Genomic DNA, 4,402 nt, shown 5'->3' on the forward strand with positions numbered 1-4,402 from the left:
CTAGCACAAATATAGCAATCGATGCTTTCCTCTTTGAAGGACCATTCTTTTACTTTTATTGATTGAGTCAGTTCACCTATCTTTCTCCACCTCAAGAAGCAAACATTTGTGTGAACTGTGCATTGATTCTTATATACTTGCTTATTGCATTTGTTATATTGCTTTGCATTGACAACTATCCATGAGATATACATGTTACAAGTTGAAAGCAACCGCTGAAACTTAATCTTCCATTGTGTTGCTTCAATGTCTCTACTATGAATTTATTGCTTTATGAGTAACTCTTATGCAAGACTTATTGATGCTTGTCTCGAAAGTACTATTCATGAAAAGTCTTTGCTATATGATTCAATTGTTTACTCATTGCATTTACATTGTTTCGAATCGCTGCATTCATCTCATATGCTTTACAATGGTATGATTAAGATTATGTTGTTAGCATGTCACCTCGTAAATTATCTTTTATCGTTTACCTACTCGAGGACGAGTAGGAACTAAGCTTGGGGATGCTGATACGTCTCCAACGTATCTATAATTTCCGATGTTCCATGCTTGTTTTATGATAATACCAACATGTATTGTTCACACTTTATATCATTTTTATGCGTTTTCCGGAACTAACCTATTGACGAGATGCCGAGAGGCCGCTTGTCGTTTTCTCGCTGTTTTTGGTTTCGTAAATCCTAGTAACGAAATATTCTCGGAATCGGACGAAATCAACGCCCAAGTTCCTATTTTCATCGGAAGCATCCGGAACACCCGGGAAGGACCGAGAGGAGCCCCGGGGGCCCCACACCACACCCCGGCGCGGCCGAGGGGCCGCGCCCCTATAGTGTGGGCCCCCGGAGACCCTCCGACTCCGATTCTTCGCCTATTTAAGCCGTCGTGACCTAAAACTTCGATACCAATTGACGAAACTCCGAAAAGACTCCGTGGGCGCCGCCACCGTCGCGAAACTCCAATTCGGGGACAGAACTCGTTCCGGCACCCTGCCGGAGCGGGGAAGTGCCCCCGGAAGGCTTCTCCATCGACACCGCTGCCATCTCCACCGCCATCTTCATCACCGCTGCTACTCCCATGAGGAGGGAGTAGTTCTCCATCGAGGCTCGGGGCCGTACCGGTAGCTATGTGGTTAATCTCTCTCCATGTACTTCAATACAATGATCTCATGAGCTGCTTTACATGATTGAGATTCATATGAGTTTTGTATCACAATTCATCTATGTGCTACTCTAGTGATGTTATTAAAGTAGTTCTATTCCTCCCGCACGTGTGTAAAGGTGACTAGTGTGTGCACCGTGTGGTTCTTGTCGTAGGCTATGATCATGATCTCTTGTAGATTGTGGAGTTAATTATCATTATGATGGTATTGATGTGATCTATCCGGTTATGTTGATCTATCTTACACTATAAGGTTACTTAAATATGAACAAATTGTGGAGCTTGTTAACTCCGGCATTGAGGGTTCGTGTAATCCTACGCAATGCGTTCATCATCCAACAAGAGTGTAGAGTATGCATTTATCTATTCTCGTTATGTGATCAATGTTGAGAGTGTCCACTAGTGAAAGTGTAATCCCTAGGCCTTGTTCCTAAATATCGCTATCGCCGCTTGTTTACTCGTTTTACCGTGTTACTACTCGCTGCAATACTACCACCATCAACTACACGCCGAGCAAGCTATTTTCCGGCACCGTTGCTACTGCTCATACTTATTTATACCACCTGTATTTCACTATCTCTTCGCCGAACTAGTGCACCTATTAGGTGTGTTGGGGACACAAGAGACTTCTTGCTTTGTGGTTGCAGGGTTGTATGAGAGGGATATCTTTGACCTCTTCCTCCCTGAGTTCGATAAACCTTGGGTATCCACTTAAGGGAAAACTTGCTGCTGTTCTACAAACCTCTGCTCTTGGAGGCCCAACACTGTCTACAGGAAAGGAGGGGGAACGTAGACATCACGTCGCCGTAGCTAGGGTTAGTTCCCCGACCGTCTCGTCGTGGATGGAGACGACCGTGAGCCGTCCGATCGATCTCTAATTTAACGGCCAGCACCTAGATACCGATTCGGGTTTTTTATAACCCACTGACGGGTGGGACCTGATGTCAGTCCGCTCGCGTGTGCGAGACGCACTGCTGGGCGGCCCGTTCGCTCTCTCCCTGGCCCAACTTCTTTCCCGCCTAAGTCCATCAATTTAAACTCGATTTAATTCTGTTAACCAAAATTCAAAAACTAGTGCCCTGTTCAAAATTTAATAAAAACAAATCTACTAAGCCAATTTGAATGATTCAAATTTTGTGTGAAATTAGATGAAAATATCTATCCAACCCCACTGGTTTCAACCCTTGATTTATTACAGAGCATTTACAATAAAAATAACAAGGCAGTAGGTTTTCAGATTTCAAATATTTATTAAAAATCAACCATAATTCATTTTGAGTTGATTCCAACTCTCAAAAATCACATTTCATTTTTTATATCTAAATATATAAAAATAGAACATGGTTGTTTCCTATGATCATGGGCTAGATTCAAATAATGGCTATGTAGTCATTTCTAGCTCATTTAAATTATTTTAAAAGTAGTAGTTAAATCTTATGAGGTATAGCCCCCCTTTTTAAATCACTTTCCCAAGCAATTCAATGTGAGGTGATGACATTAGTCTTCATGACCTCATATGATATTAGTTGAGAATATTAAATCATTTCCAAAGTAGTATTTAAATTTTATGAGATGTAGTATCTCATTTAAATCACTTTCCCAAATGAATAAATATGAAGTGGTGACTTTGGTCCCCATGAGTTCATATTCTATTATTTGAGGATATTAAATCTTAGTAATTTTCAATGAGTGGAAATTACTTCTCCAAAAATAAAATACATGGAAACCCTAGTATGGATGCTTGTGATGATAATAGGTCATCTTGTGCGAACCATTATGGTTACTTAGTCTACTCAAGTACTTGTTTAGTGATTGTATACCTCATATCCGTTTATAGACACTAGTACCAAAGGCTACGAGGAGGAGGTCTTCTACGAAGAAGAGCAGGAACACTTTGATCACTGTACCAACCAAGGCAAGCTCTACTAATGCTAGCTACTAGTGCAAGATACCATATCACTATTATGGTTGTTTAAAGATTTATTCTTCCAAGCCCAAGTTTTTATCTTGCAATATTTTACTTTGGTTGACAAGGCTTAATTGTTGTAGTTAACTTTTGCCTGAGTTTGAGTACCACAAGAGCTTCCAACTTAGCCTAGAGAGCTAGAATTTAGTTAGCACCCCTCATGATTAGTTGCTAGTGCTAAAACTAAAATTTACTGCTCTAGATGGGAACTTGTGAACCAAATGACTTTGAAAACCTTGGAATGATGAGTCATTCTACTGAAAGTTTTGAAGGTGAATATGACCTTTGAATGAGAAGGTGAATTTGACAAAAACTGATGGTTGGGTTCGGATGCGATACCATTCCAATTTTAGAGTACCCCCACAATACCTGAAAATGGGTAAGGCTTAACTACAAATTTATGTATTTTAGTATGGGTTCCCTCTGAACAAGCGTCATAGAGGTTATGCTGAGGCTGCCTCCGTTGAAAATGAAATGACGTGAAAAAGAGATGAATATCCTACCCAAGCCATGTGCAGTTCCTAGGAGGGCAGATTGCCATCACTAGGAGGCCAAGTTCATAGGGGAGGTGCCTATACTAGGGTATGTAAGTGAAATGTTAATGGTTGATGATCCGCATACTGAGTATGATGATTCAGGGCTATCCCTGACGGATGTAATCAAAAGTTGTGGCACAAGAGTACAACCTCTGCAGATTGTTAAATTATTCGAATAGCCGTGTCCGCGGTCATGGACAGTTGGATGGCCATACTGTTCCGTTGTCAGATGTTTTCTAAAAATGACTTGTGACTTGAAAGGTGAATTTGACTTGATCACAACAGAGTTGTGGGAATGACACTAATGTTCCCACTTGAGTAATTTTAGGTCAATAAAGAGTCTTTGTTATAAAGTGTTTATGAAGTAAACTGGCTTTGTGGAAATAAACCTAGAAGCTTAGAAAATCCATTAGAGCTATTAGTACTTCTATTAGTGTGAGTTTGTGAGTACTTTAAAAGTACTCATGGCTTTGTCCCTGGCTATTCAAATGGCCAGACTATGAAGAGGAGAACCGGTACCAGGAAGATGGACATCAAGATGTCTATGATAACTAGAATCACCTCCCGACGTCAAGCGTTGCCTGTTGAACAGATGGACCGCTACTACGTTTCTTCCACTATTTGTTTTGTATTTGATCTTTAGATCAACTGTTGTTTTAAGATTGGATCATGAGATTCCTTGTTGTAAGACTATTATGGTTTGTAATGAATGATGTTCTGTGATATCGACTATTATGTC

The sequence above is a fragment of the Lolium rigidum genome, chromosome 2, assembly GCF_022539505.1.
Source record: "Lolium rigidum isolate FL_2022 chromosome 2, APGP_CSIRO_Lrig_0.1, whole genome shotgun sequence".
Lineage (NCBI taxonomy): Eukaryota > Viridiplantae > Streptophyta > Magnoliopsida > Poales > Poaceae > Lolium > Lolium rigidum.